The sequence below is a fragment of the Alosa sapidissima genome, chromosome 15, assembly GCF_018492685.1.
Source record: "Alosa sapidissima isolate fAloSap1 chromosome 15, fAloSap1.pri, whole genome shotgun sequence".
Classification (NCBI taxonomy): Eukaryota; Metazoa; Chordata; class Actinopteri; order Clupeiformes; family Clupeidae; genus Alosa; species Alosa sapidissima.
This window is the reverse complement of record NC_055971.1, coordinates 2,899,924-2,914,169: the sequence shown is the minus strand read 5'-3', so window position 1 is coordinate 2,914,169 and position 14,246 is coordinate 2,899,924. Positions and strand designations below refer to the sequence as shown.

At 41.2% G+C, this 14,246-nt stretch overlaps 1 long non-coding RNA gene across 1 annotated transcript; it reads right to left on the bottom strand.

The window, feature by feature from the left end:
* Positions 1-3,740: 3,740 nt before the first annotated feature.
* On the bottom strand, positions 3,741-12,873 carry LOC121683589. The gene is made up of 3 exons (XR_006022848.1): positions 12,640-12,873; positions 6,089-6,095; positions 3,741-3,751 (listed from the first exon to the last, which is right to left on the bottom strand). It is a non-coding gene; the product is annotated as an uncharacterized LOC121683589 (long non-coding RNA).
* Between the last annotated feature and the right edge of the window lie 1,373 nt (positions 12,874-14,246).

Here is a 14,246-nt window from a genome sequence, read left to right as displayed (position 1 = left end):
CCATCTCTTCTCTGAACTCTTTAGTTAAATTGTAGTAGTGTCTTGGTTTGTATTACCTGCTGTAATTATATTGTTTGTGACTTTTTTCTTCTTCGTGCCTATGCTGTCACTGTCTCATTGCAGTACAATTAATGCCGGCCTTACTTTGTACAATTTTCGTGTGATTTCACAGTCGGCGACTAAATTTCCAAAGTCGGACAGAAATCATAGGAGTTGTAGCTTGATTTTATACACCTGTGGCAAGGGACCTGATGAAACCCATGAATATGATAATTTGTTATTTAGTTTCTTATAAATTATTAGTCGGCTATTATTCCATGTGACAGAACAACTCTATATCGGTCACACATTAAACAATGCTACATAAATATGACTTTGATATGAGTAGGCTTTCGTTTGAGTTCCTCTTGATATCTAGTGCACGATGGGAAATAATTTAAAGGAATTAGTTACAATCTTGTAATCAGTGACCCTGCAAGATTTCTAGTTGTTGCAAAATCTTGTCTGTGACTTCAAAACTCGATGACTTGTCTTTTGATGTGAGCGGGTCTGAGACTAGTCTTTCAATTTCTTTTCCAAATCTTTGCAAAGTCTTTCAGTGTAAGGAGGGCTTTACAAGTAAAGATGGCTCGTTTAACTTTGCTGTGCAACTCGAAATGACACATTTGCCATCTTCACGCTCATAAGTAATTTGATATTTAGCAAATCATTTGCCACAATATTTTAACAATAGTATAATTTATTGGCTGGATACACTTAAAACAAGCATACAATAAGGATAGAATTAGGATAAAATGAACCAATTGTCTCTCACACACTTTCCTAATCATGGCGAAATGTGCACACTTTTGGAAAGACGAGGAGACAAACTTGTGTCTTGGAATTGTGCAAATGTCGTAGCGACGTTTTTAAAAAAGATTTGTAAAAAACTTAATGAGGCTGGCTATCGATGTACGCCTGAACAAGTGAAATACAGGTGGAAGACCCTGAAGACGTATTATGCAGCCAAAAGAGGGAATTCCACCAGCGGAGATTTACGTCATGACGTTGGGAACCTATTTGTAGGCTGCGGAATAATGTTGATTGCTATGTAAACAGGAATATTGACATAAACGGAATTTGGGCAATAAACTGATTCAAAACAGTTAATTTCCGGCATGAAAACGTTCTGAATATCTATTTAAATCTGAAATATGAGCAAGACAAATGTATTTGTATAGTGCGCTTAATGGGCAAGTACTTCAATACAACAAATTACTGGGACCCAGAAATGGAGATAGGCCTGAAGAGAGTGACAGACTTACACCCATTCTGTGTAAATTCCAATGGCTGTAAAAAACAGTCTAGATGAGGCTAACATGTGAGTCACTAGTCCCAGACAGCTAATTGAAAATCACCCAGCACTAGAAATTGCAAGTCTTCAGCACCATGCCATCTGAGCCCATCCTGGACATGGACGGGCATGACCAGTGTGTAGCCTGCCTCGGAGCGGACCACGCTCAGGCGGCTCTCTGCTCCCCTGATCACTCCAGGCACTGTGCAACGATGGCCTTGTACGCTGTAGTGTACTTGCTGGTCTTTGAGTCTGTGTCCAAGCATTCTCAGCTCTCTGACTTTGATGTGTGCATGTGATGCAAGGGTGTGGGTTTGGCCTCAACTTTGGTGGAAACACATTTCAGTCAAAAAATAATTACCTGAAAAATACACTTGTTGAATGATTGCAATGCATCTTTACTAAAAGTGTCTGTGTTGTGTCCTGTTAATAACTGTTAGTGAACGGTGCCACTCTTGCTACTAGTGTGGATCCACCAATCACCTAGTAAATAAAGCTGCATGCCCTGCTGCTAAAGTGACATGCAATTCATGTGGCAAAGTGGGACATTTTTCCAAAATCTGTCGATCTGGACAAAAGGATGTGCATGAAATAGTGAAATAGACTGTGCTTTACATGACTGATACTATGCAAGATAAAATTCTCTGTACTGTGCAAGTGAATGCAAATGGACATTGTTATGACGTTGAGCTAATAGTAGACACAGGTTCATCAGTTTCTATTATTCCAGAGAGCACTTACCAGACTCTCTTTTCCTGAGCCTGCAGTGAACCTGTTCACATATCCAAGAGAGAAAATACCTATTAAAGGGTGTATGCATGCCACAGTTACTCATGATGTATTCGTAGTGGTAAAGTTAGGCACTGCTGTATTAGGGCTAGATTTAGTTGTGGCATTGCACATGCATAATGGCACAAAAGTTGTTACAGCTGTCAGCTCTGATGATCCTACTGCACCTACTGTACTAAGGACAATACCACAGATTGCACCCGAGATCAAGGGATTTGTGCACAAAATTTAACCCAAACCAGAGGATGTGCCAATACAACAAAAACTCAGAAGAGTTCCCTTCTCGATGAGGCAGGTCGTGAGTAGGGCTGTCACTTTACGTTCGAAAATCGATTGCACAATCGATTGGACCAACCAACACAAGTTTCGAAAACTAAAATAGGGAATGGATTTTAACCAAATATGTACACTATTCATTTTAAAAGAATTAAACAAATAAAAAAAGATACATGTAACAAAACTCAAAAACAAGTAGAAAGAGAACATAAAAAAAATCCGAAAGTGCAGTAGGCATTTGCGAAAGCTAAAAAGAAAATTCCCATCAATTTTACGCACCGGAAACAGTCAATCAATCGGCTGCTGTACTGCTGGTGTTTTGCCAAAAAATGGAGGGCAACGCAATCAACCTGTGTGACATGAGAGAGACAAGTGACAAGCCCTAATAACTTGAGGAGTTTGATATGGAAGCACTTCGGGTTTTGGGGTAGATCAAACTATGGAGAAGGACAAAGTGGTATGCAAACTGTGCAGTCATGAGTTCCTATGTAGCCTAGGCGAAATTTGTTTGACATTTCTAATCGTAAACACAGCCACGTTGAAGCCTGCAGTAATGTTGTGCACGATACTTCACACCAATAAATCATCAGAAATATTGGCTGGGTGGTGCGTCTTCAAGCGCCCTCTTTACATTCGTCCTAATGCCTGTTAGTTGTCCGTGGATTGGCCTGTATTTGCCGTTGAAAATGGAAACGTCTTTAGACATGGAAAAACATTTTTACAATCGATTCAATGAACACTTATGTCTCAAAAATCAAACAGGATTTTTTCACAAAAGTGACAGCCCTAGTCGTGAGTGATGAGCTCAAAGACTTACAGGAAAAGGGATAGAGTGTAGATAGATGCGTTATAGAACAGCAGCCGTGGCCCACTGGTTAGCACTCTGGACTTGTAACCGGAGGGTTGCCGGTTCGAGCCCCGACCAGTGGGCCGCGGCTGAAGTGCCCTTGAGCAAGGCACCTAACCCCTCACTGCTCCCCGAGCGCCGCCGTTGAAGCAGGCAGCTCACTGCGCTGGGATTAGTGTGTGCTTCACCTCACTGTGTGTTGTTTGTGTTTCACTAATTCACAGATTGGGATAAATGCAGAGACCAAATGTCCCTCACAGGATCAAAATATAGAGGGAGAGCAGATAGCTAACAAACATTCAGAAAAAGTCCTGTTGGCAAATTTGAGGAAAAGTCGGTAAAGGGGCTATTTCACACAATTTGAGGGTGCTGAATTTAAATATTTTGTTTACCAAGCTCAATTTTGAGTTTTAAGCTTGCTAATTAGCATAATTAGCATAATTCACATAGTTTTTGGTTTTGCCATCAGATATTATAGGAATTGAAAAAAATAAGGCATTAATATACTCTTTATGTATCAGATATGTTGTAGGACAGGACAGGAATTACCCCAATAATAGCCTGACGAGCCAGACCCACATTAAAATGTAGGGTCTGGGCACTCACCGTTCGCAGTGCTCAGTCCGAGGGGCGGGATAATCAGTTGTCTTTCAAATTCCCTCTGCACGCAATAGGACAGCGGCAGCGCTATGAGTCCCATGCGTTTCCCACCAGCAGAGCTAGTTGGCTAGTTCAAACGTTTGCCAACTTAATAAAAGCTTAACTCGTGTCACACGGTTCGCCAACAGCAACATCCATCTTATTTGTTTTCAAGTAGCAGGGAATTCAAGCCAAACCGTTGCAACTCTGCCATCAATCATTATGTTAAGCCCACCTAACGACTCTATACACAATTTCATTGGCCTGATTGAGTTTCGATTTCTGGAGCTCACAAGCCAACGGAGAGTTGCTAGACTAGCCGCTAGGGGCGCGTCTAGATTTCTAGGCTACCCCAATGACCCTCAAGTAGCAAATGAAAATAAGCTAAAGCATTAAAATATAGCTAAAATAATAATAATAGCTAAAATTCAGTATGACGTTTAGAAACAAAATAGATTCCTTGATAATAAATTGATAGAATAGTAGGTGTCTACTCATTTTTCTGTAGAAAGTATTTTGTCACTAACTATTATGAACAGTTGTCAGTCTTTAAAGAGGATTTACACTAATTTTTTTTACTGTAAAGGCTTCTGTGCTTGCCTAGTTAAAACATCTCACTGGTGTTTTTTCTTATCATTCAAATTCCAGCCATGCAGAAAAATGGAAGAGTGTGCATGTTTGAGGAGTGCTGAAGAGTGCTATGGAGATTATTTGCTAAACATTTAGACAAGATATCCTTTATAGTGCAACAAAAAGAAACATTCTCCAGTGCATCATTACTGATGCTGAAAGGGAAGTGGACCTAGGACAAATCCTCAGCTATGAACTGATTATTGTCCCTGTACTGTAGCTTTTGCAGATAGCGATGGTTATTTGTAAAGTGGAAATGAGTCATCCTCACTCAAGTGCTGTCTAGCAATGTGGAATGTCCAGTAGTGATCACTGCAAAAACTGCTCATTCAACACTGGTAATAGATGCTCAAGATCTAGTTATGTCTTTAGGACACCCATCTGACTGCAGCACATTTAAGAAGTATGCTTAAAAGTTTGTAAGAAACTTTTGTATTGTTATTTGTTATGTGGTAGCAAATGATGTTAACTATCAAAGAAATAGACCCAATGTAGGAATGCACACAGATATTGCAACAGATAATGTTGTAGGCCTCTGATTAAGACCTGAGTGGTTGAAACATACTTATTAAATTACACTGGGAGCAAAGAAGACTATCTTTACTCTTTTCCCTTTGCAACTGTCAAAGAAATCCCATAAACACGGGAAGGCCTAGGGTAGCCTACATCAGATGGCCTAAAGATTAGGCTCTTCTGCATAGCATTAAGTGATTTGCATGCAGTAATTTGAACACTGACCTTGATATAGCCTACTTTGGCTATTTAAAGGTAATTTATTGCCAATACACCACACAATATAAATGAGCTATAACAAACAATAAAGGAATTAATCACACACAAACTACTATTTTACTGACTACAAAAATAACTAGATGTACCACATAGCGGTACAAAATATGACCGCCGCTCAGTCCTATACATCCGTTCCGCGATAATAAATCACACTTCAATTTGTCTCCATCTTTTACTCCGTCCCCCACTCTTGAAAGTTTTGTGTATGCTTGTTTGGCATGCCTGTGTGTGTGTGTGTGCGGCTGCACAGAAAGTAGCCTACTGGCGCTGAAAAGGTGAATAGATTGTAAAATAGCCAAAGAAGTTGTAGCATTGTTATAAAACCTTTAAAATCTCTAAACAATCACAAGTTTGTTGGCTTTCACCAGACCAAGCTCAATCTTTTAAGAAATCAAAAAATAAATAGCGGGCAGATCAGGCTGGGTTCACCCCATCAGGGAGTTATGACAAAACTGTAACTAACAAACTAGATCCTAATAGAAAGCTGTTAGCTTCCCTAAGCTACAGGTAGGCCTATTTACAGCATAAATTGTCAATAGGCTATGCTGGCGACACAAATAAAATCTCCTTTGGAAACCAATGGCTTACGCCTTACAGTATCAAGCAGACTTAAACTGCCATATCGTGGCGAAAAGTTCCAATAAAATTCACGCAGCTCCATGAGTCAAGAAAAGCGAGAATGAAGTAGCGAGAATGTAAATGGGACCCACTACACAGTATCTTAAGGTGTGTTTCTAAAGCAGCCATAATGAAATGAAGGTGTCATTGTTTGGATACTTCACACACATGCTTTTTAATCTCACAGACTACAACTACCAAGCTGAAATCAAAGCACATAGATTCCCCTCTCACACCCTGCACGCACTTAAAACAAAATAAACAGGCGTCTCAGTCTCACGCATGTATAGGCAAAACTGTATCAGACCGGTGTAACGTTGGTAAATCTTCCATTGTACAGAGTGATTTTTGTAGCACGTGCAACAAATGACAGTCGAAAGATACAATTACAGTGCTGCTATCAATTTGCTTGGTATAACCGCATTTATAGTTTTCTACAAATGCAATCAAATTGGCCTCTATCACTCAACCAACGCTAACGGTAACATTATTGTACCTAGGTCCTTATTGATAAGATTAACGTACCTGCAGTAAAAACCAAGCATGTCCGATAAACATTCTCAGATTTATTTAGGCTTCAAGAAGAAATGGGAATTACATTTCATGTGAACATCGTCCTATCCTTATTAGACGTTCCCTGCGGTAAACTACAGTCCTTGTAGGAAGAGTCTATTGTTTTTCCAACCCACTTTTAACTTCCAACAAAATTACGTCTCACTGCAACGATGCGCCATCTAGTGGACTACGTATCGCCAATTCAGGAAATGCAGCCATGATGATGATGATGGATATTTGGCTTTCTTTTAATCCTACTGAATTTGTATTTATGTATCGGCCGTTCTAATACTGATAGTATCTGCGTGCCTGTGTGTGTGTGCATGTGTATATGTGTGCACCGCTATCTACAGGCCAATGAGTGTACAGTCACTAAATGTACACATAACCTACATTTTTTTAGACCCCCCCATGGATGAAATTCTACGAAACTTGGCATACCCCCAGAGAATTCCAGGTCAATCATACACATAAAATTTGGTGCAGTTCTGAATATCTTAACTGAAGATATGGGCGATTAAAGCATTTTCATTTTTTACTGGGGGGGTGCAAATCACAAATGAGTGATTATGGGCCAGGTTGATGTGGGCCCTTGAGACCAACATACCATAAAAGATTCTTCATCCTCAGTGCCACGGTTCAGGTAGTTATTTAGGAAAAACTGCTTTTTTTGCGGTTCGGGGGGCCCAGCACGGGGGAGTGGCCCCCAGGGACGAAACAAATTTTTAGTTTTTAAATTTGACGAAACAAATTTTTAAAGTCTAGTGGGGCTACATACCCATCAAATTTCATGTGCACCGGTGTTTCGGTGTCCTGGGTATCGTTGACCAAAAATTCAGGAAGTAGATGACGGGGAAAAAAAACAAAAAATAATAATTATGTAGGAAGTTTAGAAGTTTAAAACGTGCACCAAAAGTGCACCAAATTCAACACAAATGACTCAATACACTCGGAGGAGGCCTGTGTCCTTTCTTTTCCAGATATTTTAGGATTTGGATACCGTTTCAGTATCGAGCATCAAGATATTTATGGCAGGTATTGTATCAAAGTCACAATTTTGGTATCGTGACAATACTATGCCAGAGCCACTCTGTTTTATAGATGTTGAGGATTGGAGGCTCTACCACCAACAAGTGATGCTGCTCAATGGTATATTAGAAGAGCACATTATCAAGCTCTAGTATGGAGACAAGCACACATACCAAATCCAGTGTTACTAGAAGTAAAATGTTTTTTACTTGTCGGTTGTTGCTGACGGTAGATGCAGTTCTGCATTAGGCTTATTCCCGCTATCTAAGTTCATATGTACTGTAGGATATATTCTGAGTTGAAGGTTATCTGTGCAACTTGTTATTGTGATGAAATGCATTAAACACCACATGAGTGACTCACCATGTTAGCAATAAAAATATGGTTGTGTTTTGATTAAAATTTCCGAGTTTATTACATGTTAACTGTAATCATGTTCCTATTAAATACGTTAATAAACTATAGTATGGTTTCTTTAATGCTCAAACATGAGCCCTGCTCTAGCACTACACAACCCTGAACTGCCTGTGACTACTGATGCCTCTGATTACAGACTATGGGGTGGAAATATTCCACCATTGAACGTGAAGCGCTGGCATGTGTTTGTGCAGTAGAAAGGTGGAGAACCTATCTGTAGGAACATGACTTTTTGCAACACACAGATCATCAAGCGCTTACTACCCTGCTCACATCCATGGGTACTGGCCGTGCTGGACTGTGAATTGCGAGGTGGTCAGCATGACTACTTTGCTTTACATAATGATGCTACTTACCGCCCTGAGAAACCGAATGTGACTGCCGACCGTCTGTCCAGGCTTCCACTGCCCAATACAGGAGAAGCTGAAGTGGAACCAGACATAGTGGCTACTGTTTTCATGGAGTCTTTACATGCCATGTCTTTGTCAGAGTTCACCGCCGCATGTGACACTTGTCCTGAATTAACTCAATTGCGACAACAAATACAGAAAGGCTGGCCAAAATGCAGACAAAAATGTAACAAATGAGCTGGCTTCATACTTCAATGTAAGAGATAAACTGGCTGTAGACTAAACACTTGTCATGAGAGGTACTTACCGCTTGATTGTGCCTACATCATTGCGATCCAAAGTGGTACACTTGGCACATAAGGGGCACCAGGAGGTGGTACACACTAAACAGAGACTGCGAGAACTGTATTGGTGGCCACAAATGGACAAATATGTACACAGTAAGATAGCTTTGTGTGTCTCATGCCAATACAATGATAAAACAGTGAAGACTGCACCTGCATCACGTACACCATCAAACTGCCAGATGGATCGTGGGGAAAGGTGGCCATTGACATAACTGGTGCCTTTGAACGTGCTACATGGGACTGTCGTTATGCCATCACTCTCACAGACTATTACAGTAAATGGCCAGAGGTAGAATTCACCTCTACAGTCATAACAGAGGTGATTATCCGTTTTTTAGCTACAGTGTTCAGTCGTTAAGGAAATCCGACCTACCTGGTCTCTGACAATGGATGTCAGTTTACTTCCCATGAATTTGGAAATTTTCTGAGAGAGGGATAAAGTATCTGTGCTCCAGTGTGCTCCAGTGCCAAGAGCCAATGGTGTGATTGAGAGATTTAATAGGGTATTAAATGACTGTAAAAGACTGTAGAAAGAACACACAAGCCTTGGAAACAAGCAGTGACAGAGTTCTTACAGATTTACCGAACTACACTGCACACTACTACAGAAGCTACTCCATTTGAGTTGCTGAGAAACAGGAAGATGTTCACAAAACTGAACATCCTTTCTGTCTCACAAAATTACATCATACAAGCAAGTAAAAGAAACTGTGAGACAAAATCAACAAAAGAGTAAGGTGTATTCAGACAGAAAGAGAGGAACAAAAGTGCCCCATGTGAATGATGCTGTGCGAGTTCGGAGACCAGAAGATGTCTACAAGGGGTCATCCAAAGACACAGACCCTCTGACAGTTGTAACGAAGGTCGGACTAAGTACTTACCTTCCCAGCAATGGTCGGAAATTAAATGCCTCAAAGCTGGCGCATTTCTCAAAGGAGGCTCTAGCTTGCATCAGTGAGAACAATGAGACTACACTTGATGGACTCACTGTGACCAAGAATGTGCATATTGGGTGAGAACCAAGCCCTAGACGCATTCCCCAGAGTCAGAAACCCACCTCAGTGGTTAACAGACTTTGAGAGATGAATATGATACAGGTCAATGTGTGAACTGCGCAAATTATATATATATATATATACTGTTTTATATTTTTTACTCTATAAAATTATATATATATATATACTGTTTTATATTTTTACTCTCTCTCTCTCTCTCTCTCTATATATATATATATATATATATGTATACTGTTTTGTTATGTGAAAAAAATGTCATACTGTTTTGAGGTCTGAGTTATAGCTATATATATATATATATAGCTAAGACAAGAATAACCTAATTTCATGTCAAATTTAAATTTAGGTTTCCAGGTACTTAATGAAAGGGTTATTTTACAGTGGTTGAGGGTACCATGTTTAAGTGACTTATTCCTTTAAGAAAAGGGGAAATGTTGTGTCCTGTTCATAACCGTTAGTGAGCGCTGAGGGCGCTAGAGTGCACAGTGAGGATACAGGTGAATGGTATGTGCGTAGATGAAGGGAGAAGAATAAAGTTGGAAGTGGTGTGATACATGTCTCTCGACTCTTACCTAAAATACTTTTACAAAACACCACTGTCTGGTTTGCCAATTTAAGAGACACATTCACAATTGATGATTACTTGGGATTACTTGATTACAGAGGCATGCATTATAGTCTATCCTCGCATTCTGTAAGGTCTGCTGTTTATTGTGATATATAGGCACGGCTCGCCAAGAGTGACTAAAGAGTTTGTGTTAACGTGGGCTCACCCCTAGGCCCTCCCGCCAGTGCTCTCAGAAACAATATCCAAATTAAAGACAACTTCTAATTGTATTAGTATTTATTTCAACTCATAGTCTGGCTTATTATTATGTTAAAGGGAAACTTGGCAGGATTTCCCCCTCTGTAATAGAATGATCACACGTAAATGAGGTACCAGGATGTTATACGTCATCATGTGATACGGACATGCGTATATGTGAACCTGAAGTTGACTGAGTAAAGACGTGAGTTAACGTGGAGCCCAAAGTGTGGACATGTTTTATTACTAGTTACTAAACACATTACATGGTGTCAGAAGTGGTTCGAGCCAACGATGCCGAAGTTTAATCCGCCAGACAGTTTCTGCTTCGAGAGACCTGCAGAATGGAGTGACTGGAAGAAACGCTTCATGCGTTACCGTACAGCTATGAAATTGGATCAGGAGGATGGTAGCGTTCAGGTTAGCACCCTTATCTACGCCTTAGGCGGGGAAGCCGAGAACATATTCGGGTCTTTTCATTTCGATGAAGATGAGGACAGTGATTTTGAAGTAGTAATGGACAAATTTGATGCTTACTTTATACCGAAACGGAATGTCATACACAAGAGGGCTTGCTTTTATCAACGTGTACAGCGTGCAGGGGAGAAGGTGGAGATTTTTATCGGCGCTCTTTATGAACTTTCTGAGCACTGCGATTTCGGAGTTACTCGTGAGGAGCACATACGGGACTGAATTGTGGTGGGCATCAGGGACAAAGAACTCTCCTGAAAACTGCAGCTTCTCCCGAATCTCACGTTAGAGATGACAGTTCAGGAGGCTCGTCAACAGGAGGAGGTGAAAGCTCAAGTTAGCCAGCAAGGTGAGGCTACTGCGTGCGCTGTAGAGGAGGTCGCGTGGGGCTTTAGCAAATTCAAAATGGATGAACGGAAATACAACGAAAATGAACAACACAGGGGCAGCGAACGGGGAAAGACATGTAGCAGATGTGAGAAGATGATGCACAAGATTCAAGAACATTGTCCAGCAATGAAGTCCGCATGCAACAAGTGCAAGAAGATTGGGCACTGGGAAAGAATGTGCAAAAGTAAAATGATAGTTAGCGAAGTCAGCGAGCATGAAGAAAATGTAGCTTACTTTCTAGGCTCAGTAAAAAGCACATCCTCAAGCAGTGGTGGGCAATGGACAGTAAAGCTGAACATCTGCCATACGCCAGTTAGTTTCAAAATAGACACTGGTGCGGATGTGTGCATTATGAGTGAAGATACTTTCAAAAATCTCAGTTAAGTGAACTTTTCCCATCAAAGACCGTGCTGTGCAGTCCAGGCGGGCGACTGAACTGTATTGGCCGATTCACAGCGAACGTGTGGCACAAGAACAAGAAGCACTCATTCAGAGTCTACGTAGTTAGAGGAGAGAGTGTGAGTAACCTGCTTAGCAGAGCGGTGGCGCAGACAATGGGGCTCGTGAAGAGGATTCATGAGGTTTGTGACTCCGGAGAAGAGTTTGGCCTGCTAAAAACACAGCCATTGCGAATAGTGCTCCAGAAGGATGCCCAACCCTATGCCGTCCACACTGCCCACAGAGTCCCCATTCCCCTCATGAAGCCTGTTAAGCTGGAGCTGGACAGGATGGAGACTAAAGGCATCATAGAAAAGGTGACAGAGCCCACAGAGTGGTGCGCTCCCATGGTGCCTGCTCCCAAGAAATCCGGACAGGTGCGTATTTGTGTTGACCTGCGAAAATTGAATAAAGCCGTTAAGAGAGAGATATTCGTTTTGCCAACAGCAGAAGAGATCACTGCTGAGCTGAGTGGGTCCACAGCGTTCTCCTCATGAGACGCAGCGGCAGGGTTCTGGCAAATACCGCTGCACAAGGATAGTCAGAGACTGACAACCTTTATCACACCATTTGCCAGGTACTGTTTCAAACGACTCCCATTTGGGATATCTAGTGCGCCCGAAATCTTTCAAAGGAAAATGGTGGAAACACTAGAAGGCCTACCTGGGACAGCTGTTTAAATGGACGACATCATAGTACATGGAAAAGATATGACCCAGCACGACGAACGTCTACAACAGGTCATGGAGCGCCTAGAGACAGCTGGGTTGAAGCTAAATACAGAAAAGTGTGATGCACTGAACTGAACATCGCGAGACTTTGGGTGAGATCCAAAATGGCCGTGCACTGAACACTGACGCTTGTAAACAGAAATACAAAACTTTATTTTTCTTCTACTAAAAACAATCACTACCTCTCTACAACTCTCATCAAAAACCGGATTATATTCTCCACCTTTTCCAACGGCAACCTCTTCATTCTGGACGTTATGTCATCTGAACCCAGCAAGAAACGCACTCGTGACTACTCAACAGAGACTGAACCAGAATCACCTACCGCTTGCGCTACTTCTACATCCATCGAGGTCAGTTTTCTACAATCCATAAACAACAAACTTGCAATACTGGAACATCTGCACGCAGATATTAAGGACTTAAAAGCCAGCCTCAAATTTTCCCAATCACAGATCGACACACTCGCATTAGAAAACTGTGAACTCAAAGGAAATATCACAAACTTATCCGACCATGTTAATCAACTCACCAGCGAAAATCGGATCATGAAAGAAACAATCCAAGACCTCCAGTGCCGCAGCATGCGCGATAACCTCATTTTTTCCGGAATTCCCCTGCCAACTTCTAAAGATACACCCGACGACCCAGAGAAAGCAAATTCTTGCAGTTATCTCTCAAACTACCGCCAGAAACAGTTGACAAGATTACCTTCCACCGTGTACACCGTCTCACTTCCAAAGACAATAAAAAACCTCCTCCAATTATCGCCAAGTTCGAACACTTCAAACACTCACTCAAAAACTCATCAAAAGCAAAGGAAAAGAACTGAAAGGCACTTCATTCGGACTAAACGACCAATTCCCACAAGTAATACAGGAAAGAAGAAGAGCCCTCTTGCCCATAATGAAACAACTCAGGCAAGAGGGCAAACGAGCAGCACTGTCAGTCGATAAACTGTATGTCAATGGAACTCTGTATCGCAACCCCAATATCACCACCTGGCTCTAGCACATCATACCTCATGCCAACATTCATCTTGATTATAACATTGTCACCCTCAACTCTCTCTAACCCACTGCCTACTGATGCTTGGATCACCTCTCTCTTCTCTCTTCTTATGTTTCACTCCTTTTGCTCCCCTACCCACCCATTCTCTTTTGCTCTCTCAATGTTTAATGTTATTCATGGTGTTTTGTCTATACATGTTTGCTTGTGTGTCCTGTCTGTTTTTGTTTATTATGTCTATAGGCTAAAGTCAAATTATGATCTGTATGTTTTCAATGCTAAACAGGAAATTTTCATGCTGTCACCACTCCAGAACCAAATTCTTACCTCTTTATGCTCTATATTCTTCTCAGCCCCTACCCTTTACATCTCATTCGCACACCACATTACATACCTATTCCTCCACCCCCCCTTCCCCCTCTCCTCTCTAACTGACACCTGCACACACTCTCACACACACAATACCCATCTTATCAAACATTTTCATAACTGTACAATCACAACATGGTACCACTTACATTCCTGACCTGGAACATCCGTGGGATTGGATCTCAGGCAAAGAGCCTCAAAATCTTAAATCATTTGGATAGTTTAAAAGCTGACATATGTCTCCTACAAGAAACTCATCTCTCAGAATCAGACTACACCCGCATCAAATCAAGACAATTCAATCACATTTTCTCATCTCATTACAATACAAAATAAAGGGGACTTTGCATTCTGATTAACAAAAGAATCTCATTCATCCATAACGCCACCATCACA